The following is a 25,213-nucleotide window of genomic DNA, read 5'->3' on the forward strand; positions in this document are numbered from 1 at the left end:
AGAGAAAAGCCTGATGTTTTTGGAGGAGAGGCTGATAACAGCTGAAAAAAACCCAAGGGATTTCATTGCAGTAGGGCACTGGACATACTTGACAGAAATGCTCCTGTCCCTTCATCATCTTTAACACTCTCTACCGGACCCACTCCAGGAGCTCTGTGTCTCTCTTGCCCTGAGGACCCCAGAACTGGACACGGCACTCCAAATGTGGCCTTGCCAGGGCTGTAATTACTCATCCTGAATTTAAGTTCAACATGTTGAAATCAGCCTTGAAATATCAAGGTAGTAAAGGCACATCTGTATGTTCACGTGCACGATCAGGCCAATTCTTTCTGGTGGAACCATTCAGTTCGCACAATTCACATTATCCCACTGAGTTGAAAACACAATGGAGAGAAAAATAGCTTTTTCTATGACTGTTCAGCTAAATTAATAACTCAATAAATGCTGTTCTTGATTAAAAAGAATTAAAATTACATACCCACCTAGTATTATGTGCAGCAATGAACACTAATTAAACAACAAAATCATTTAGGAATAAATTAATTATGTTCATGCATCAGGCCAAGATGAAGGGAAAAAGAACATGGAATAGCCCAGTGAAAAGTCAATAATATTTAGACGAGAGTAGCTGGATGGGAAGTCTAAAATATGTTGTTATGTACATGGAAAATATAGCAAATGTTCAGATCTGAGCATCTGTCTGCAAGCACATGGGCAGAATGTATGGTCTGACCTTGCTTTTGTGGCTGAAAGAGGGACTAAATTGGGTCCACTTCTGCTCTCCCATCTACACATTCAATGGGCTGAGTGTGGGTTATGGTCAGGGTAGGGATCATTTTAGAAAAAGTTTAAATCTTATTTAATTCCCATGACAAAATAAGAAAAACAATGAAGTGTAAGGTGCATTAATTATTAGCTGCAGGTATCTAAAGAGAGCACTAGATATTTTATCTGATCAGCTGCAAAATAGGTTAAGATTATTTTCCCTGTCTCACAAGTGGGGTCTGAACCTCAAGGTCACACAGTATGTCAGTAACAGAGTCAAATAAAAGAACACCACCAAGCTCTTGCTCTGACCACAGTACTGCCACACTCATTACAGTGTACAGATAGCATACTGTAAATTCCTGTGAAAAGAAACTGTGGCTTTATTACTTCAATAATCTCAAAATCTAATTCTGATTTTGCTAGTGTGGTGTCAGTGCTATGAATCTATCTCATTCAAGTTGGTTTCTCTTCAATTTTTCAGTGTGGCTTGTCTAGAGAGATGAGGTGACATTTCTCCTTGTTTTATTTTTTTTTTAACTTCTTTTTCCTCTGTCACAACCCTCTGAAACAATACTTTAGAAAATGACAGAGAAGCAGCATTTGTAAAATGTCATGATCGCAAACAATCAGAGTGATTGCATGCTACATTTATCGTACATCAATGTCCCCTGCCATCAGCTGCCTTTTGAAACTACACAAGTCCACGAAGTGAAGCAGGACTTGCTCTTAAAGTGAGCTGTCTTAACAACTTTTCGCAGTCCCTTGTTTTTGAAGTAAAACTAGAGCTGAGCTAATTATTTAAATCCTGCATTAGGAACTCTCACTTTTTATTTCACTGAGTTGTTTGTAGTTGTTTGCAATTATTTGCCAAGCATTTTTGTCTGGTCTTAATCCCTTCTTTGGCAATTCAATACTGAGATTGTCTGAGCCCTGTGATGTAATTTTCTTTCTGCTTCTAGACTGGGTGTACTGGCTTTTTAAAAAAGGGAATAATAATGAATTGCCAAAATTGAAGCCAAAATATCAGCTAAGTTGCTATTACTTTCACAAATTAACTGTGTCAGTCAGAATCTGTGGGTATAACAAACCACAAATCTCCCAAATCAAAGTAAATCACATTGCTTGCTTTCACAAAAATACAAACAAATCCATCAAAAACGCCATCAGTTCAAGCATTTTAGCATAGCTCGTGTCTGTGATCCATGACTTTTTTTTTACATTATCTAAAACACTCAAGAGCCAGAACAGCCATATGTTTCTCCTAAGATTTCCAGTGCATTTTTAAGGCAAAAATCAAAGAATGAAGAAATTGGTATCATAAATACGTGGCGACGCTTGTCCTTGTGGTATCTTACAGATGTGGTGCTGCTTCTTGTGGCACCTTGAACACACAGTAATGTTTCTCCTTGTGGCATGATTTACTTATAGTCTTTATATTGTCCTCCAGACACATGTGGCTTCAGAAGTAAATGAGAAGGATGGTTGTGATCCAGACAGCTCACTGCAACTTAGCCCCAGTCCTCTTGGAGGTGAGTTCCGCTGCCTGTAAGCTCAGCACCCCAGAGCAGTGGGGATGCTGCTGATAAAATTGGGCTAATCCTTGGCATCGGAAAATTTCCAGTGATGGTTTCTTTCTGTAGTAATATGCTTCTGCTTCTGGAAGGATTCATCCAGGCAAACAGAAATTTTTGCACAAAAATCCAGAGCTGTGTCTCACACTTGTGTCACAAAAACCCCAGTAGCTTTCAATAATTATTTTCCAGGAAAGACTAGAGTGGCAATGACTTCAACTTGAAACTTACATCTGTCTGTGATAAATACCTTGAGAAAAACCTTATCTTTGTATTCATATTTGTGCCCTTAATTGCAATCAATATGGTGTGAAACAATTTGATTCCTGCTTATACTGCATTACCTACTATAAGAATAAACTATAGTGCAGATTATGCAAATGCTGTTTTATAAGGGTAGCAGTTACTGCAGTGTCTTCCCTGGTATATATCAGTGTACTGTAGCAATTAAACAGTATAGTGAAGCCATAGCAATTACCATTCTAAATTATAATAAGCAATTCAATATACACTATAGGATAAATCATTTCCTTATAGCAACCACTGTATATGTGCTTCAGTTTTTATTCTAAAGCCCTTATTACTTGTCATCTGAACACTGTGCCACATGATTTATACTGCATGCTTGTACTTTCAATGCATATTTATTATATGACTTCTGCAAAAAATGCCTATAATGATTGTAACTGTGTTAACTTATTATCAGTTTCCAGCGATATCCTAAAAAAAGAAATCCATGGTGTAGTGGGAAGGAGAGGTACCCTGTGAATTATTTTGAATTATTTTTTGTATTTAAACCCACCCAGAACTAGACATAACCTTCACATAATCTGAAACTTAATAAAGCTAGCTCCCCATAATTTTAGGGGATTAAATTCAGAATCAAGCACAAGAACTACTAAGCTAAATTCTATTACATTTTAGAATCAACTTTCTTTCTAGCTAGTAAACAGATTCCCACTAAAACTTGTGCATGATTTTAATTACAGATAAGTTTCTCTTTAAAGGCCACAGCATTCATGCTCAGGTTGCTAAGCTGAATTCAATATATCTATATGTTAAAGGTAGCAAGCTAATGTGTAAACAGGGAAAATATTGGAACCAATTGCTGTTAATTTGGTTTTGATCAATTCACATTGACTGGACTTTACATGCAAATGAGAAGTGTGTTGGATTATTCCATCTGAAAATAGCTGAGATAATGAAGTCTTTTTAAAAATAAATTAAAAAAAAATAAATGAAACTGCAAAAAGAGAGGGTGGAAAGGCCTGTGTTCAAAGAGAAGCAAAGAATTACTGAACAATTACAACTTAGTATAGCATGATGTAGTACAGATTTATGGATCTGTTGTGTAGGGACTCAAGATGGCAAATTCTAGATCTTATTTAGAGTATCATCATTTCTTATGTGCTAGGACTACTAAAAATAGATCATCAAATTTAAAATAATTTTGAAAACTGCATAGACCAGGTAAATGTGGAAAAGCAAATACAAAGCAAGTATAATCTAAACCAGACAAAAAGAAAAAAGAATAAATGGAAGCTACCATTTGGTAACATCAAATCTCCACAAAAAATTGTTTTATGGCTGGATACTAGGCCAAAAACATATCCTCTTCTTTATCCTTACATGTCTGTAGTCCCACCAAAGCAGGAAAAATATTTTGCAGTCATGGCAGTTGAGCTTTTAGGAGAACAAGGGAGCTTTTAACATCCTAATGACTTGAACAGCACTGCAAAACATGTGAAGACACTTTTTTGAACATTAAGTCTATCTTCAGTACTAATATTTCCTTAAATGACCCAGAAAGGGAAATAACCAGAATTGTGAGGTGTTGTGAAAACAAGAAGGACATAGGTATACTTGGCTGGTTAAGTTAGATCGTGGTGAAATGGGTGAGTTCAACTTAAAAATGTGTAAAAAGGAGACAGCCTTTGGGGTATGAGAAAGTTGGCAGGTTGCATGGCTCAGTCTGCAGCTTCAGCATCGTCTCATTTGGGGCAGGGACTTTGCTTGGGAGCTGGACTGACATGGCAGTTGTAACCAATAAACAACTGATTCAGCTTTTTTGTGTGCCAAGTTAATATATTCACTGTGTTTCAGTTAGTATTGCTAACTTCCAAAATGCCAACCACCCCCTCAAAAGATCAGAGATGTATTAAAAGGGTATGGCCTCATCATCGTAGCCTTCTCTTCAACAGCTTGTGAGGGAAGATTCAGTTATGAGAACAATACAAGATTGTTTCGTCAAAAAATGCCCAAGTCAGTTCAAATATTCTTGAAATGCTTGGTTAAAAAATTTAGAGAACTGACCTTTTAAGTTATTTTTGGTCCTTCCTGTACTTTTTACTTAAAAGTCCTATTGGATTTTTGCTTTCTCCATGTTGACAGTCTGCAGGCTCATAAACTTCTTGCTGATTTTTCTGGGTGTGGATTCAGGTGGCATACAGCAATGAAAATTGTGTGGATAGGTCTGAGCACTAAATTCCATTTAGCTAGAAAATAGGCATAGTTTAAATAAAGCAAACTGAAGGATTGGATCACGCCTGTGTGTGTCAACTCTGATATACAGTTTCTATCTTCTTGCATGAGAGGAAGAATTCATCTCTGTCATCTTGAGCACTCTGCTAAGGCTGCTGGCAAGGCATCTGTGGAGGCTGTGTTATGGTGCAGGTTTTTGTCTGCTGACCTAGACCATAACCCTCAAAATACACAGGCAGGTCTATTAAGGCTTCTCTTGGGATACGTGTGACAGAGCAGTAACTCTGTTTTATGATTGCAATGCTGAGCACTTTCAGAATGGATTTCAGGTTTGAGGCAAAATGAGCAATATCTGAGATGTAGAAGAGTTTGTATAATTTCTAAAAAATATTTCCATTAAACACCTACTTGGGTCTACGTGGTGTTGCATGTGGCTCTGGAGACTTCCTTGACTCCTTTCCAGATGCCTCACGTTTACATTGAATTTCTTGCATGAAAATGCTCTCCCCTGAGGCTTTGTAGGTTTCCATAGGGTCTACAAAGTAGAGGATAAGTACAGAAGAAAAAGGCCTGTCTGGTTGGATGCCTATTTATTTCACTGCTTCAGAGGCAGGGTCCTTGTGATGGCTGTCAATGCAGGTTTTGAGGAATTATTATTGTGGTCATGCTGCCAGGGAGGGATCTCTTTCTGTAGTGTTATTCCTAACTAAATGCTGTTGTGTAATATGAATCTCTTTACAACATAAAAAAGATGTCCTGGTCATTCTGGAACTTTCTTAAGATATAAGTCATAAAATTTTCTTCTACAAGAAATATGTTATGGTAGTAACACTGAAAAATCATTGCTGATATACCCCAGAATTTACAATCTTTATAAAGAATTTCTCCAGAATATCCAGCCTATGGACCTCCAGATTCCTTTGGCAGTGTGTCCTGTTTGTGAAGTCTGTGTTGTGTTACGGATACCAGTTCTCAAAACCTGCTGAACTTGTTGTCTGTTTTGGACAACCTCTTTGGTACAGTTAGTGCCTGACCTACTCAGTGAGTTCTGGAGAAACTGTTAACTAACCCATCCTCACCTGGATTTAATTGGAATAATAATTTGTGGGCTGTCCTGTAAACCTCCTCTGTCTCTTTGGATGGCATTTCTTTCCATCAAAGATGATCGCAATCGCTCGTTTTTTGGGACAACGACTTCTGAAATATCAAATTATTACATGGCCTTTTCCTTGCCATATTTTTTTTCCATCCACAAGTTCTCAGCCTCAATGGTAGATTTTAACACAACCAACGGTCTTGTTTTCTTTTTTACTTTTTTGTAATTGTCAATGGCTTTTCTTTCTCTGCTTATGTCGTCCTTTCTTATCACATGCTGTCTCATGGACTTGCATCTGGATTAAAAATATCAAAAATTTCCACCTGTTTTTGAGGTGATAGCTTGCCTCATCTGCTGCAGCAGCAATGATAAATTAATTTGAGCTACTGGTCAGTCACCCCTTATGCTGTGCTCACACCACTGGTACTTGGTAAATACATGCAAGCAATGTGCACTCCATTTGTGGGGTTTGCCACGGAGCGCCACATTCCAGATTCTGCTTTTTTGTGGATTTTCAGACCTCAGTGTTTCCCCTGGCTGAGGTCCCGTGATCTTAGTGTTATGGAAACCTTGTTTGTATGTTTGATCCCCAAACACTTCTGGATTAGGTGATATCTTTTGGTGGAGAAATTCTCATTCTTTTGTCTAAGAGCAACTTTAGTTTTATGCTATAGTTGGTTGTAGTGTCTCACGTCCTTTTGCCATGGAACCATATCCCACCTTGATTTTCTTGTCTGGGAATGGCCTTTCATGATTTGAATTTTTACCTTAAATCAATTAGATATGTTTCTTTTTCCTGTTTTTCTTCTTTTTTTTTTTTTTTTTTTTTTTTTTTTTTTTTTTTTTTTTTCTCCCCACAATTACTAAAAATAGAGCCAGGAGCTGAATCAGTACTTGAATAGAACTCTGTCTCTTTTCCCACTACTTTCTGCTTACAGATGGTCTGCTATCTTACACCTATTTCCTCCCAAAGGCTCGTCTTTAACCAATGTCATTGTTCCAGTATTACTGCTTAGTTTGGGGGGGGGGGGGGGGGTTGAGTTGTTTGCTATTTTTGGGTACAGTTTTCCTTCACACAGGGGCCTTCTTCCCATGACTGCAGTTTATAGGGGGATATATTTATAATTATTTTATTTCTAGATGGACTGGGGAGTAGATTGTCTTATATTGCCGGTGTCATTTTAAACAACAATAGTATAAAGCAAAATAAGGTCTTCTAATTTTTAGTGACATTTATTGTATTTTTGAATGCATTATGCCTTTGGTGAAACTCTTGTCCTGTTAATAGAATGTTTTCTTATTTCTTCCCCCCTCCCATAAAAGTTTACTTATAATAATTTTGTAAACTTGCAGCAAAATATAGGTGCCAGGCCTTGAAAGTATTTTACAGTGTTTTTTTAACAATGTACATATTGTAGGTATGTGATTTTTCACTGGTAAATGAAAATGCCAGGAACTTACTATAGGTTACTACAATTTTGCCTGTAATAACTTTAAATCCCATTATGATCATCTCATTTTGCAGCATGCTGTGTTTCTAAGAGCAATATATCAAGGGAATAGCATGCCAGCAACTATCCTTGGGAGTAAAGATTTCAGAGCAAATGCAGCAGTTTTACACAGAAGGGAAAAGGCAACAGATGATGAGTGTTTAAGCCCTGGGTCATCTACTGGGAGTCCCTGGCTTTCCCTGTATTGTGTAATATATAACTTAAATTTATTTATACTGAATCTTTTTGTAATGCTTTATCTGTGGCTGTACAAGAGAAGAAGAGGAAGAGGAGGAGCCACATGAGGAGATCACAGCTTCTTTGCAGGTAGATGTATTATCCAGGGCCTGGACATGCTGCAGCATGTTCCATATTTTATATAAAATAGTAGCACCTCCGTGGGAATTCTGAGCAGTGCATGAGATTCTCTCCAGCATTAAAGGTGGTGTAAAATGCAGATAAAGAGAAAAACAAGCAGTAGAGCTATGGAACGTCAATTATCATACTTATTCTCCATAAGCATTGTTTTTTACATGTCTTATGGCATTGACTCTCTCTCTCCATCTTTTATGTTTTTGAGCTGAAAAAGGAGTGAATTCCAGAACTATGCAAAATCCTGCTTGAATTTTACACTCTCTAACATGCAAACCCCTAGATACCTATCTGCTGTTGTTCCAAAATGAAATACATTAAAAGCACTCTGGCCTCTTCAATATGTAAGGATTTATCTGCTTTGGGAAGTGACTGTGGTTTACTTTCCTCATGCTGAAAACATTGCAGAGCAGGGTATTTTGGTCACTTTAATGGGCAGAATCAGGATAACATCAAGGAGGACTGCTCTGAAGCGCCAGTATAGTTTTCAATGGAAAGAACTAACATTGGCAAAAGTACGAATAAATTATTACTAGAATGAACTTGAACCTGCAGTGCCTTCTTAAGGGTTATATGTGTGGTAGGTTTGCTTGTGTTTCAGTGTTGATTGAAAACCTTGCATTGGTTCAAGAGATTGAAGTGAATAAATTATTCATAAGGTTTTCTTAATTTAAGTTTTTGATTCCATGCCAACAGGGCATAACTTTGCAGCTGGTGAAAATATATCTGCATCAAAACTTTGGAACATTATTAAAAAAAAAAAAAGAGAATACAGTGTTAAGGATAAATCCATACAAAGCAGCTTCGTTCTCTGAACTTCAAACTGTTGTCTTTCAGTTTTGATGAGAAATCAAGGTTTTATCTGTATTTCCAAATTCAGATTTTTTTTTAAATAAGCACTTTAATCCTTGAAGCATATCAAAATGTTTTGGGGTTTAGGAGCTTTTTCTTGATCATTTTACAATAGTAGCAGGTATTTTTACATTTTAAAACCTCTCTTGTAGTATCAGCAGCTCAAACATTCCAACACTGTGTATTTGAAAGTGAAATGGTCAGCAAAACTAAAGCCGACATTATGGATGTCTTTTCTTTGCCAAAACTGAGGGACTTGAATGAAACGATGGGGAGATTTGAAAGAATGCAATGCTATATACAGGTTTTTCATAATTTAAAATAAATTAGTCAAATACATTTCTCTTTTATCTCTTTAAATAAAAGTAAGAGCATAGAGCATCTTTAAGACTTTATCCCCAGTTATGGAGAATAGCTTAAGGGCTGTGTTTGAGAAAAAATGAATCCAGTTCCCCTTTCTTAGGTGGCCAGCAGACTACTTGCTGCTGGAAGCTTGTCACCAGCTTTGTTTCTGGCTTCTGAGATAATTTTTTCCTTCCACACAGCAAGCAAGCCTTTGGTACAAGACTGTTTTTTCCTCAAAGACTAGCTCAAAGTTCACAACTTTTTGGATTAACTTTGTTACCCCATCACAGACTTATTCATATAAAAATCTCAGTTATGTATTATAGGGAATATTGCTGTGAAAGCTGTATGAAATATTCAAAGTTAAAAGCAAAGTCAACACCTTTGTGAGACTTCCCAGGTAAGACTTCTGATTGCAAATTGCTGCTGATGGAAGAACAGCCACTGCAAAAAATCAGATCTGTTATATTGTCTCTGTATCTCCCTTCATCTTTGAAGGTGCTACTTCAGCCCATAGTCGCTGGGGATGACGCCTACAAAATGGTCCCAACCTCACTCTATCTGTCTCATTTCATTGCTCATCTGCTGGGGAACATGAGCTGGACAGCAAAATGACCCACAATTTATACCAGTTTCCTCTGGTTTCCCAGAGGAACTGGCTTTAACATTTGACAAAATCAGAGTATCAGCTTGCTGTATGAAGCAGGAACACCATGTTCAATTTTAGACTATTATGATGAGGTTTAAATGTCTTCAAAATGACATTAAATGTTTATTTTTTTCCTAACATACTATTAAAAAAAATAAACTTAAACATTGTTTTTAGTTGATATGGTGAAACTGATAACAATAATCCATTGAAGGATGTCTCCATGCTAAATCCTTTTGCAGAGAATTTTCAATTTTTTTTTCCAATTACACATTTTCATTCTTCCAATACATTAAGTAAAGCTTGGATTCCTTAATAGGTGTCTGCACAGCATGTGGTCTTGACAGAGCTAGGAACAGCAATTGCTATGTTTTTAAAATGGAATGCTTTGTAAATTGTTAGATTAACCACCATTTTAATATAATTTTTTTTTTTGCAAGTATTAGTTTGATAGTTCACAATAATGTGTGAATGTTAAATTAAGCTAACCTATTTGTTTTTGTCCTGGCACAATTTCACAAAATATAAAACCATTTTTATAACAGCATGGGGTTAATACACTGATTATCTTTCCATGTAGAGCCAGAAAAAGGCAAATCGGTAAAGAAGTCTGTGAAGATTTTTGTAATGGAATAAGCTTAAAAGTAAAATTTCATGCCTAGCAATTTGCACTGTATTTTTCAGTCTCGTGCTGCAGTTGTAAATGAAACTTATTTTCAAGTCTTTTCATAGAATAATAGAATCATAGAACAGTTTGGGTTGGAAGGGACCTTCAGGATCATCTCATCCTAGTCCCTCTGCCATGGGCAGGGATGCCTTCACTGGACCAGGTTGGTCAGAGCTCCATCCAGCCTGGCCTTGGATGCTTCCAGGAGAGGGAACAATCAACACACAATTGGTCTGTTCTCAAATGTCCTCACAGACACAGATGGACATGTACCATTGTGTCACTCCATGTATATTTTATTTTCTGCATCAAGATGAATTTTTTTAAAGAAAAACTTCATCCAGAAGAAACAGTGATGTGGATGAACTTCAGAACTTTGGGAACTTCTAGTCTTCTTGCTCTGGGCAGATCTTACAGCTTTTGTATAATTTTTGAAATAATTCTATTTTGAATTACTTCACTGTGTCCACACAGGATTGAGTACCCTCTGGAAACAACTTTGGCTAGTTGCATCCCTCAGGCTTCTTTTTGTTTCTTAAATATTAAGTTATGACTCCCATTTCAGGCAAACCTTACAGGTACAAGTAATCCTCAAGTGCTGTTTTTGAGTAATCAGGGCCAGTTTGTATCCCATGAATGTGGGAGAATTAGCTTTTCATCTGAGTAGTGCATCAGTGAATCTTACCTTCGTCTACCTTCATCTTCAGATAGATTCAATCACAGACCTACAGCTAGCCATGGTACCGTTCAGCTTCAGAAAAGACATTATTTTTATTGTCACTGCATACCTGCAGGCTCAGTTCAAGTCAGCTGTAGGTGAAACAGTAATAGAAGGATACAATAAGGGAGAGTGCCTGAGGGCATAGATTCTGACTTTGCCAGAGGAGGCTTAGGTGGATTTGGTGCTGTCCCAAACATCACAGGGAGGCTTCTTTAAAGGTTTCAGTGGATTCATCCTAAAAAAGAGAGGTGCACAGGCAGATGGTGTCAACTATTCCATTTGTAACTGACCTCCTCTTTAAGCATGATAGATTTTGTGTTTATCCTTCCCAAAAGAGCACTGTTGATATCAGGGACTCCTCAGCCTTGCTGGCCAGGGCTTGGTGAAGTCCAGCAACTGGGAACTGAGTTTAGAGAAATTTAGTATGCAATGCCCAAGCTGTGAAAGCATAAATGCAGGGGAAACCAGTATGGCATCAGCATGGCTGCTGCACCTTGAGGTTAAACAGCTGCTTGCATCTGGCTTTTTAATACCTTGGCCTATGAGCATACAGAAGCAGCAAGTCAGACCATGCAATTACAGTCAACCCCTTTGGTCCTTGTCCTGAGGGACTCTGGTCTCAATCATAACCCTTGCAATTGCCCAGAGAGATCTTGCCAGTTGACCTTCACACTGTGACCTCATTGCTGAATTTACTCAATCCACAAGTAAACTTCAGTGATGGTATCATTGTGTTTCTCTGTCACCCAAAGCACCAGAGACTCACTGCTGAGGAGTCATGACACCAAGCAGGTGGACTCATACTCAGGTGGCCCAGGTGATTCTGTCAAGTGTTTGGTAGAATTCACTGTGGCTGAAAAATTTCCTTGCAGACCTAATTGGAAGGAATGCCTGAAGATCTGTTGTCTTTCTTTGCCGCATGGAGAATAGTTTGGCCACTGGACACTTCAAATAACCCCTGCATCATTTTTGGACTCTTGACTGGGTTCCTGCTTGTTGCACGCATTCCTGTTTCAGAGGAATAGAGACAAAAGAATCTAACATTTTTCTGGTGTAGTAACAGAGTGTCTGAATGACACATTTGCAACCAGAGAGATGAGAAGAACTAGAGAACTACAGTCACTTCTCCCCTAAACTTCTATGAAGCTCTTTAATTTTTTTTTTCTTATTTTCTATAGCATGCTGACCACAGTTAGTGAAGGATGGAGTGGGGTGCTCTGCATTTTGACTAGAACTCACTGATTTTTTAAAACTGTAATAAATTTTACATACGCTTTTCCTAGTAGTGGTGGCAGATCATGAAACACTTTATTTTCCTCATGTTCATGGAATGGTTTTGGATTACTTACTTAGCTTCAGGAAGCATGGTGGAAGCTGTTGCACTAAATGCTAGTGGAGACTTTGATCAGACACTATGATGTAGTTTGTTCTGAAAGATCTGTGTCCTATTATCAGGAAGAGCCCACTCCACTGCCAGTTCAAGAAAGCATGATAGTTTTGACTCATCATAGGAAACCAGGAGCTGAAAGCATTGGATACTTTCTTGGACCTGGTGCTTTCCTGGTCTTCCATTTCTCTTTACTGGGGCAGTAGCTGAGGACAGATTGATGAGGAAACCACATTTATTTGATCATTTGCAAATTTTAAAAAATGCCAGCAGCAAGTTCTGGGGCATGCCGTGGGCTAAGAATGTGGTTAGAAAACAATCTGGGGTGGTTTATGGGGAACATCATGATTTTTTTCTTTTTCCATGCTACAGCTCACGGGTTTGCTCATCAGTAAATTGATTAATTGGACATATTTGAGTGTGTTTTCACAAAAACGTGTGAGCTATATGATGCCCTCCCACGCACTTTTTTTTTTTTCCTGCAAACTGCCATCATCAGTGATTTGGAAGTGTAGAAAATAGTATTATAAGGGAACAGATGCGAACAAAAGGGGTGAAATTGAATGTATTAGTATTCAGCGGTCTGCTTTTGATTACCTCTGACTGGAAAATATTTGGAAGCCACCAGGGTCCCCTCAAGTGTTATGATTTCGTAAATTCAGCCCTCGTGTGTTGGGATTCAGGCTCCCTTATTGAAATTGAATTGATATTTTGTAAACTTCATTTGTGAATAATGTGATCTGACAGGGACAAATGCGAGGGAGAATTGTTTTCAAACCTTCTCCAAATGAAACTTATTATTGGGTAAATACGGATTTCTTTGTCTCTTTTCCTCTCTTTCTATCCTGAGCGTCTTCATGGCCTGAATATGTATCAACTTTTCCAAGGTAATTGAATTGATTCAGTCATGTGTGGGCAACAGAAATGGGCAATAGAATATATTCCTGATGGGGAAAAATTGAAAAGTAGAAAGATTTCTACTCAGGTGCAGGGCTGGGAGGGTCAAAGTGCTATCAGAGGAGAGAGACACGCAGGAGCTTCTTTCTGATTATCTCAGCTTTGGCCATTCTCTCCCTCAATAATCGCCCTCTGATATAACGCCGGCTTTCCAATTTTGCTGGCCAGCACCAAGCCTCAGATGTGTTACATATTAATTTCCCTTTGCAGAAAATTTGCCAAGCTTTAGCTCAAATTCAGTTAGTCGGATTGATGAAAGTGGCAAAAGGATACGACATTTACTGATTCTCCCTTTTCACCTTTGATTAACTCAACCTGTGAATTATTCTTGCCCTGTCAGTGTGCCATTAAACGAGCTGGGGCCAAGGTTGCAAGTTCATACTTTCTGATGTAACAGAGAAAATGCGTTGAGCCATGATTTGTCTGACAGAGACCTAGGATCATTTCAATGCTGTGTTGCCATTATTTTAACAGGTCAACCCTTGGTGAAATAAAGAAACAAAAATAAATGCTCCATCTTCCTCCCCATATTCTTAATTTCTAGCTCATGTCTCTGACACCTGCTGGTTCCCAGTGGCTCCCTTGTGGAAGAAGTCCTTTTTCCAGGTGGACTGGAAAAGTCCATCCTTCCCTCTGTTGCTTGATATTTTTGAATTAAGTCTTGCTAGTCTGTAATGTTTGTATCCCATAGGGATTGCTGCCACAGGCTGGAATCTATGTACTTAACTTTTTTTCCCCCTTTTTGTTTTAGTTCTGCCACCGCATTTCAGGTTTGATCTCTTCTGGAAACGACAACCTCTGGTGCTTCACAGTGCTATAGCATTTCCCTCTATCAATGAAGCCAAAGGGAGAGAACTTCCTTTCCATGTCTTCCTTTGTTGTTGCACTACTTTGACAAATCATGTCCAGGTTTTGGCTGCTTTTTTAAATTCATGAGAGTCTTAATTTTTTTTTTTTTTTTTTTTTTTTTTTTTTTTTTTTTTTTTTTTTTTTGTTAAGTTCAGGGTTTTTTAGGTATTGCAATGGAAACTTTAATGTTGCCATTACAGTGGGTTTATTGGGGAAATTGTCAGTTTTGATTGTCAAGTTAGGCAAAGTGTTTAAAAGACATTTTCCATAATGATGTTGGGCATGTATAGAGACTTTTCAAGATTGCAGATGCGCTTCAATCTGTGCAGCATTGGTGACTGTGACCTTGAGCAGAGGGGAAAGATTAGGATTAAAGTGGCACGAGGCAATGAATTAATAATTTTCCTCCTATGTTTTCCAGCAAAAAGTGTGACATGAATAATTTCCCCTCTGGACCTTGCAGTAAGGATACATGGCTGGCAAACCCTTACAGATTTGTCTGTCTCACAGTGTTCTCAGGAACTCACCTTCATGGATGGAAAACACATCCATCCACTTCTCATGGTTTTGGAGTGGTCTCAGGATCTGAAATAGAAGGGAAACACAGTGAGAACGTCTACTGTCTTTAGCTGACCTGTCCATACTAATTCTGTTAAATCATTACTAAACACAAGAGAGTTGTGGATTTGGTTCCTTCTGTGCATGACTTAATAGAATTTTTAGCAGAAATGCTTTCTAAGAGACCTATCATAAAAATATTCCTGTTTCCTTTTTTTTAAATTCCTCTCATAAACTACATTTCTGGTGGTACCCAAAGGCACAATTTGAAGCATGTCTAATGAGAATTCTATCCTTTCTTAGGTGCATAACAGCCATTTGCAAATTTTGCACTTCAAGACATCCATGACAGCCCTGAAATACCTAGTTTTAAAGTATCTCCTTTCTAGGAGAACTGGAGTTGTGTTCAGAACTGCAGCCTTGTCTGCCTCAGTCTTTTCTGTATAATATATATATCAGCTTACAGTTGTTGAGTAGAAAGAATTGTTGAAAGTAGAGAGCAGTGAGGAGAGGAATTGGTGTGCTGAACTCTCTGGGAAGGGTTTCCAGCTGACATGCAGGAAATATTGCTCGTGGCTCTTCCATCACTCAGTGAACACAATTGGCTTTCTGTAATTTTCCACAACCAAACTGGGCTTCCCCAGGTCAATAGCCCGGATGTACAGAATCGTCAAGACAAAGCATAAAACCCTCTCGCAATAACCCGTGTGACTGAAAGTGTAATGTAGACATACTCTGAACAGCCATTCCTTGTAGAAAGTCACCTTTGGAAAGTACTAAAATCACTGACCATTAATAATGAGGCCTACATTGCAAATTAGGTTATTTTAAATACATCAAACAACTTTCTGAAATAGAAAAAAAAAAGAAATTATATATGTCATGGTAATGTTTTCTATCTTTATATAAGTTATTAATTTGTATACTTAAAAAAAATTGAGTCTGCTCATAGGAGCACTTTATATTCTCTCAGGCTTAAAAGAGCTCTAGCTATGGCCTGCTAACTCTTATGGCCATGAAGAATGCATGTCTTGGTTATAAATGGTATCCATTTTAGCTTCATAGCTTAGAGCTGAATAAACACAGAATCACTGAATTGTACTCAATGGCTCTGTTTATACTGTATTTTGTTAGCACCTGACATACATCAAACGTGATTTGATTGACTATACCCAAAGTAGAGCTGGAATAAAATAATGAAGGCGTTTGTTAGCAGAGCTGCCAGTCTTTAGTAGTAATGACATTTAACGTAATAGGTAGCTGGTAGGTTAAAGTGTGCTTTTTATTTGTTGTACATACATTTTATAAAAGAAAGATGTAGTAAAGCCCAGGGTGCAATTTTTCACACCACCCCTCCAGATAGAAAGCTAATTAAAAACAAGGCAAAAAACTGATCATGAATGAATACATTGGCCATTGTTTAGTGTTATACAGAACTGTACAAAAAAGATCATTAAATTCCATTCATCACTTTGGCTTTAAATTGATGCAAAAGACTTGTGCTTCTGTGCATAAAGTGGAGGCTAAGTAGGAAGGGTATTAAATCAGTTTGAGAGTCTTGCGGAAGAAAATATTTAGCAAGAGAAATAATGAAGGACAGAATATGATAACATTGATGTAAGGAGTGTTAGCTCGTTGGTTTTGAAGGCAATCTGAAAGGTCAGGATGGAGGTAATATAAATATTAATACTAAAATCCAGAGGGTTTGAACTTTTCAGTTGAAGTACTTTGTGTCATTGCAATAACCAAATAAATTTTTATTATCTTCAGGTTTAAAAGTCTGTTTTAAAAAAGCCTATTACTATAAATTTTAGAATTAATGGCTTAAGAAATTGTAAAACTGTTTTAAAGTGGAATTTAGACTAGAAGTTTACATTTTAGATTTTGACTAGTTACAAATTTATTTTCTTTTAGTGTATTAAACCTCTTTTGAATGCTTCTCCAAGTATTGGCTGGAACAGCTGAACAGTCTGTGAGCAAGTGCACTTGGATGCTAATTAACTGATTTGCGTAAAGCTATTTTCTACAGACATTGAGAGCATACAATCATTATGGCCATAAAAATTGACTTCTGTTTGTTACACACACTTCTACTGGAGTCATAAAAATTATTCTTGGCTCTCATGTGTGCATGTAGCTACAAACTGCTATTAACGCTGCCACTTGCACTTTGTCATAAAATACTAATTGCTTACTGCCCAGGTCACAGAATTTGGGCAAAAAGTATATCTAATACAAAAAATGAAGTCTGGAATCCATCCTGCTTTCTCTAACACCACAGAGTGCATTTCAAACCCTGAAAACAGCTCCTGTGACCTGGACACATATTCCACAAAAGGGTATGGGTCACAGAGGGGATTGTTCGCACAGTTTCATACTTGACATTCTCTTTGCAGCATCTGAGCAATCCCTAGGGAAACATGGTTTCCTGAGCTTCAGGGATGTGATGGAAGGAGAGAAGCTTTGGTCTCTTTCAATCTGTTGCTTCTAAAGCTGCTCTGCATTTTGTACAATCCTTAACTACAGCTGGGGAGGAGGTGATGTCATTTCTAAGTGTCTAACAATTTTTGTCACATTCATCAATGAATTACACAGCAGTACCTGACCACCGAAAACAATGAAAAGACAGAAACCTGTCGCTGTGTTGTTCATAACTCTGTTACAAGCAGCTTCTCAAAGCAATTTGAAAGACTTTGGCAATAGAAGTATCAAGTGGAAAACAAATAGCCCGGGATTGAATCCCTTCATAAAGATGCTATTTATTCATAATAACAAACCCATTTCTAACACACAGGCACCGTAGGGGCTTCTTTATTGTCTCCAAGAGATTAAAAATAAGGCTGATGCAAAAATACTCACCACTAAAGATCAAGGCATCAAATGACATATTTAATGCTGGGTTTGGGTTTTTTGGGGTAATAAGGTTATAAATCCTGAAGTTTATAGCTTAAACTCATCCTTTGGTAAATCTATTTAGCTGCCAACTCAAGAGAGTGTTTCAGAGCTGTCTATAGCCCAGACAGTGCCATGTCATCTGTACAATGGTCCTAAAAATCCATGATTTCAAAAATGTATTCTAAAGTTAATATCAACTTCAAGCCATGATTGGCATAAGCTGACTTCCATGGGTTGAACATTCTCCTTGTTTTCCTGAAGTTAACAAAGGATGTGATGAGCCCCAGGAAAACCTGATCACTGGAAAGAGTGGAAGAGAGGCCATGAAACAAAATTTGGTGGAGTAAGTCCAGATGTGTGACTAATTGTCTTATTGATTATGGTGAGGCAGTGGAAATTAATGCCTCTCACACCCCATGTTTTGAAAGATCAGCTAAATAGTTTTTACTGCACATCTTGCTATCTTGCCCAAGGTGCAGGAGGTGGGAAGGTGCAATTCCGGGTCACTCTTTATAGTGTCACAGCTAGTAACACACAGCAGCAGATCTTTCCGAAATATCTCATCATTAGAAATCCTGAGAAGTTGTTTTTTCTTCCAGGGGGAAAATAAATAAATAAATAAACAGAAATAAATTCCTGCATTTGAATGGAAAGGGCTCATGCCAATTACTCAGAGTTCAGGCAAGATCTTGGTCTCAGGAGGATTTGCTACATGGTTCTTACAAATTTATTGCTGTGTTTCACTGTCCTGTTTGTTTTCCTAAAGTCTAAGATTTTGGATCAGAATTTTGATTTGAGGGCGGTGTTCTCTTTTCTCCTGGCTAATTTTCTCCTGGATTTAGAAAGCCTGTTTTTTCAGGCTGCTGTTCCATGAAAATCTACCCTCTATTAAGATATCTGTGTTTATTGAGCATTTTATTAACTTCAGAAGGGCACCTCAAATGCTTTTAAAATTGTGTGCCATAGGTTGATCATGATCATAATGATCTGGCAGCTGCTGTTTAAAAAAATTGATTCAATTTCATTTAAGACAGAATTTGCAAAGCCTTGTAGAGTTATGTGTGTTTAACACACACACATTTTATTGAAAATCGGGTATTTTACTCTTTTAGGTAAATCTGAAAATCTCAGCCTAAATCTTGTTTGGAATTAAATATTCCTTCAAGGAAATCTACCCACCACCTTTTTATGGGGAAAGTGCTTTTCAGTGCTGTGTGGTAGAATTCATCATTGATATTATGTTCTCCCCACCTGCATGCAAAGCAGAGATCTTTCTCCTTGCTCTGTTTTCTCTATTTCTCTTTGATGTGCATTTACCTTAGTGACTATTACCATGGTGTCCCAATCGATAGAATGTCCAGTGCCCTGTATAATAGAATCCTAATTTTTTTCACCCATAGGCTTTGATTTTGATATGGGCTCTTCTACCATAAGCCTATACCTAATAATTAAAATCTTCATAATGTTTGTACAAGTTTCTTATTTTCCTTTCTGTTGCATTCAGGCACTGTGAATTGTTCCCTGAAGCCAAATCTATACTTTTTATTGTTATGTGAATATTCTGCTTATACTAGATATTGCACTTTTACTTCCTATTCAATAAATATCTATGGCATTCAGCTCAGCAATGAGTATTAGTCTGTCAGAGCACTAATTTATGTCGGGAATAGTGTAATATCAAAAGGTTTATGGATCAGAAATGTGTAAATATGAAGTTCAATCAGTGGCTTTTCCATTAATTAAATTCCAAAAAAACCGTTCCATTCCAAAATTTGTTCATGCATTTTTTTATCTATTCTTTCAAAACTGATCTGAAATGTCAGGTCATTTATGAACTTAGGAGACTCTTACTTGATATTTTTCCTTCTGCATTTTTGCATTTTGTGACAATATATAAGCCATCAGGTTGCTGAGGATGAGAATACATTTCAGTTACTTCACTGGGATATAGCTCAATATTAACTTTCTGGTCTGCTGTCTTACTGAACAATGCCTGTTCCTCTGACAGTTCATTTAGATATTGTCATGGTGTTGGAAGCTTTAAAGGGGTTAATGAGGTATTTATTCCATTATTGTTATTGGAAATTACAGTGTCTAGAACACTTACACAAGAAGATTAAAGATAGATGCTTTAGACCACTTTCTATAGTCTGATAGGCCATTATTTTCTGGTTCATAACACAAAATAGTACTTTTCATCAAGGAGCTCATATTCTCTAGATGATTCAAAAATTCACAGACCAAAACCAATGTGAAATATTAAGTTCCTAATACTTTTTTAACCCCAAACAAGTTAGAATGCAAATGTTTTAATCAAACAAGGTGAAGGTGTCACATACATTTCTCTTTTGTGAAGACTGACGATGAAAGGAGTGCCTAGACACATGGGAGTAGACTTCTCCTAGCATGGCTTCTGCTTCTGGCTTAGCAAACACGGCAAACTCTGCTGCTGATGATGATGGTTTGAGTTGTTTTGCACAAATGATTTAAAATGTTGTTTCCCTGATTTCCAGCAGGAAGACATTGAGTCAAATTTTGCTATTTTAATGTCATTCCTTGGGGTGATGAGAAACTATTTCACATTGAAAGGACAACACTCACAGTGTGAGTTGTATGGTATGTTTGAGATATTTGGGGTCTTGCCCCTGTGTGCCTTATTATTAGCATGAAAGTTCCTGCTGTCCTTTTTCAATCCTGAGGGCCAGAAAACCATTCCAAAACCCTCCAATCTGTTCTGGCTGTGAGACACAGTGATGAAACTATCAAAGATCTGGAAGGGTTTTCTTCATGGTTTAAAATTAATACAGCCAATCTTTGTAATCTTTCATCCTCACAGTGTATAAGAAATTATGCAACCAGTTGTTTTATTAGATGATAGATACCTTCTGGTAGCTAGATCTGGAACACATCTAACAGCAGGTGAAGAGAGAGACAGCTGGGGAGAAATGGATCTCCATCCTTTCAGAAAATCAAGAGCCATACAGAATGGTCTTGAGACACTTGTTCTGGGTGATCCAGCTTGAACTGGTGACCCTCCTTCAGTTGCTTGACCATTCTTGGACAAGGGAGTTGGACAGGATCGTCTCCAAAGGTCCCTTCCAAACTCAACCTGTAATTCTGGGAGGCACCCTTAGAGGCTCACATTCCCACCTCTGGGTGCACAGGATGGGCAAGAGGCTCAGCAGGATGTGCACCAGGAATCTCTGCTTCTTACAGCTCCTTCCGCAGGGGAGCATCTGTGTGTCTGCCCAAATCTGTTGAGAAACATGTGGCCCTTCTGCTGACAGCAGGATTTATTCCCCACACGTATTTGTTGTGAAGGGGCAAGAATGGTGCTGTTTAATTCCTTACTCTCTCTTTTCCTGGATAGGTTTAAGGGCTGTACAGTCCATGGTGGATGCCATCTGTACTGTACTGCCCGAGGTGCAGCCCTTCAGTGTTACCTCAAATGTCTCTGACAGGGTCTAGGACTCTTCACACTCAGTTTGGTGTCTTTTCCTTTAAAGTATCCTTCCCTCTTTGCTTCTGTTTTTGCCTCCTCATTTTCTCCCTCAATGGTCACCTGCATTGTCCTATAGTCAATTCCAAGTATTAACTGGTTAGAAAAAATCTTTGGTTTATCAGCCTGTAGAAAATGGACTTTTTTCTAGAGGAGGTATTTAGTTAGCATTAGTTTATGTGCCAAGCCTTACAGTAATCCTTGAGAAAGGCAACCAGATAACAGGCTGCAAAACAATATGGTCTAGAGCCGAGATGTATTGGGAGATATTCATGTAGCAGAAAACAACTTCATTGTAACAGAAATGAATTTTATTTTCACACAGCAATACAATGGATAATCTGATACCTTCTCACAAATAACTTCATCATCCTTAATATTATTTTGGAAAAAGTAAACATTATCTGAGAAAGTTTTTTTCTTATAGACAGAAAAACTCAAACCATTTCTGGATTTGGGGATTGGTTGGGTTGAGTTGTCTTTGTTTTTTGTTTGTTTGTTTTGTTTTATCCATTTATGAAGTGGTTATAAACCGGGGTGGGGGGGAATTGTAGATGATACACAGCTAGCAATGCCCGTTTCTACTGCCCAGCACCCCACGTGACTATTTCATCTTCCATGGTAACTTAAGCACAAGAAAAAAGCCTTTACAGTTCAGGGCACTGCCTGGCCAGAGGTTTGTAGTAATTCATAGACCTTTCACTTTCATTTTTCTAGAGCTGAGAATTACACTCTGCTATTAAAATGGCTTTGTGAGTTGCCTGGTAGAGTGTATATATTCTTTCTGCTCAAAGAGATAAATAGAGCATCGTGGGGAGCAGGGGCTTCTTAATAGCAGGGGCTCTAAAAATCCATATGCCTTGAAAGAGAATATCAATGTGCTTCCCTTCACTCATCAGCTGTTTTTCACATAGAATCCCTTAAAAGATGTGGGCTAGCAAGAACCGTTTGACCTCCCTTGGCAGGAGCCACATGTGTTTGTCCTTTTGTGCAAATTAAGGGCAAGACAACTTTATGAGTGGGCGTGAATCTGACATCCTTAAGTGGTTGCAAGGTGGGGTAAAGTGTTGGGTATCAGCTGCCAGATCTGTGTGTGAAAGGCCTGAGGATGACCCAGGCAGCAGCAAGTGGGCACAGTTTGTGGGCAGCTCAGGTGAGGCTGGGATCTCCCCAGTGATTCCTTGGGATTGGTTTTAGCAGCCTTGGTCACAGTGGCAGTACCTGAAGCACAACCCTGATGTGGAAAGCTGGGCTGAGCTCATGGGATTTTTTAGTGCTCCTTCCCTTCCAGAGTCAGAACCCTATCTAGTGTTTTTCTTTTTTATTTTCAGGATTTATTGATTTCCCTGCTTGACTGACAAAGGCCTGGAGGAGAAAATGAGAGTTTCTGCTGGGAATTTCTTTCTTAATGGTAGACAATGCTTGTCTAAGTCTTCCAGCTATAATAGAAAATGCTTCCATTAAAGCTAACTGGAAGAACTCAGTCTGGGGTGGTTCCTGGGAGGAGGTGATGTGTGTCTATTGGTTTCCTGGTAATATATGGGCTTTGAATTGTTTACATGTATTTGATTGCAGCAAACTGTAGACCCAGCTTTTGGATCTCGAAAGGGAATGTTATAGACTCAACAACCAGCAATAGTCAGAATCAGATCCTGACAAAATTTAGCTTTTAGACTGAATTTCCAGGTACTTCCAAAAAAATGTCATGGCTCCCATTCCCCAATTTAAACTGCTCTTCTCAAGGTAAAGGAGAAAGTTGAAAGGTAGGAGCATGTCTCTAAGCTGTTTTATTCCTCAGGTGAGACATAGGACGAGGAGAAAAAAGATATCAAAAATAATTTCCTTGGTCTTTGTGTCTTCAGACTCCAGTTTCTCCATCACTGAGCACAGCCTTATATTATCAGTGCTTCATAGGGGGTTAAATTACATTGACTTGAACTTTCATAAAAATCACAACAGCAAAGCTTTTTGCAGAATGGGGAATGTAATTCACTGGTGCCCACAGCATAAGCTGAGATTCGTGCATGCCCATAGCCACATGAGTTCCCAATAACAGTGCCATGCTCCTCTTGGCATCCTTATAAACCTTCAAACAATTCTGCAAAGATATTTTTTCATTCAGTATTCTACTTTTTTCTGATCCCTTTTTTTTAATAAGCCTTAGATCTTGCCCTTGCATTTTACAAATTGATAAGCATCCTGACAGTGCAGAACCTGGGGCAGATTGTATCAACCTTCATTCCTCCCCTCGGAGGTGTAGCCTTGCCAAATGTGACGTGCCATTCATAACACAAACAGGATTTTACAATATGGAATATCAGAGTTTTGTTACTGGATAGAAAAGGAAGCTCAAATTTTTAAAGTGATTTTGGGAGAGAGAGGGAAATGGGTATTCATTAATTTCTGCTCCTAGAAAGAAAGTCTTTCGTTTCAAATTCATAGAAGGGCCTATGTTTGGCACTTGGGCTCAGTGTCTGTCTCAAGCCAGTGGAGCTGTAGTGGTTCCCACAAGCAATGCCTCAGCTCTCCAAGTGACTTTGTGATTATAAATTATTGCAAAAAGAATATATAATAAATATTGCAGTGAGTTAAAATAATGTATAAAATAAATATTGCTGCAGCTTATGTATAATGCCTGTTTCTCTGTTCATGTTATCTCATGTCCTTCAGAAACAACTCTGATAAAGTCAATATAGTTGGACCAAGTTAAAAATATTTTGAAAGGAAGTCTTGGCTTGATTCTGGTGTATTAAATTTGTGCAGATTAAATTACCCCACCCTATGTCTTTACAGTTGTTATAATGTGTACAGGTACCACTAGTATTTTAACAAATTTTACATATTTGATCATCATAAATCAAGAGTTACACCATTGAAATCAATGGTGCCAAACAAGTCTCAGGATGCAGTAAATGAAGGAAGGCCCATGAGCAGTTCAGCCTGACAGAAAAAATGAATGGTGCTCGTTCCAAAGTTATTTCAATACCATTTGGGTTTGGCTTTCTCTGTGTGATATGTAGGAAAGGTCTTCAGTTAGACTACACTGCTCTAGTCTTACTAGTGTTCCTGGGGGAAGGACAAGTTACACAATTTGTGTATAGTTTTGGCTTTCTGATTGCACACATATGATTTTAAGTCAACCTTGTCTCTGGATTATCTGTTGATTTTTGCATACTTAGCCACTTTGCATATGTAATTGCTATATTTGTGGTTGCTAATTAAACTTTGCCAATTACGTTTACTGGAAGAAATCCTCTTGGCTGAAGTAGTTCTGCATACAAAGATATGATGGAATGGTCAGTGCTGAAATCCTGTGACTGGGAGTGTTACAGTGGAGAGCTGGGAAATAGTTTTATTTCCATAACATGCAGAAAAATATGCCACAAAAATCTTAATCATTAAGAAAATAATTTAAACAATGGTTTTGTTAGGATGTAAAGCTACGTGCCTGGTGTAGAAAAAAATTGGCCCATGATTTTTTTCCTTTTAGATTAAATAGTCCTATTTCTATATTGATCTGTATTTTTCAGTCAATACAAGTTCTAAATTATTTTTAATTTGTTTTTAATTTTCAGATATTTGGATATGGAACATTTTGTGACAGAGCTCTATACTTGAAACAGTTGCATTTTACTAGTGATTATTTTTAATTACTTTGCTCACTTTTTTTTTTGTATTTTATTGACTAATAAATATCTGAAAAGGAAGTCTCTAGAGGACCTGTGTGCACAAAGCATTCTTCAAGGCATGAGTGGTATCAGGCTGAATTCCATGGTCCCTGTGAAGCTATTAGCAGTTTTTACAAAATCTTCACAATTTACACTTGAAGGCATTGTGGCTATTGTGCGTGCTGGGTCATGGCCAGTTTTCCATGGCTGGCAAGTCAGGTGTCTCAAGAATTCAGTATTGAGCATTTTGCTTTGAAAGGATCAGCTTAAGAGCAGCCAAGGGTGGTTACTGCTCTGCTCACTGTGTTGTGTCGTGGTCGTTCAATTGTGAATCTCGAAAGAAATTTAGTAATTTCAATACAATTCCCTGTCCTGTTTACATCATATA

The sequence above is a fragment of the Hirundo rustica genome, chromosome 5 (genome assembly GCF_015227805.2).
Source record: "Hirundo rustica isolate bHirRus1 chromosome 5, bHirRus1.pri.v3, whole genome shotgun sequence".
In the NCBI taxonomy this organism is placed as follows: Eukaryota; Metazoa; Chordata; class Aves; order Passeriformes; family Hirundinidae; genus Hirundo; species Hirundo rustica.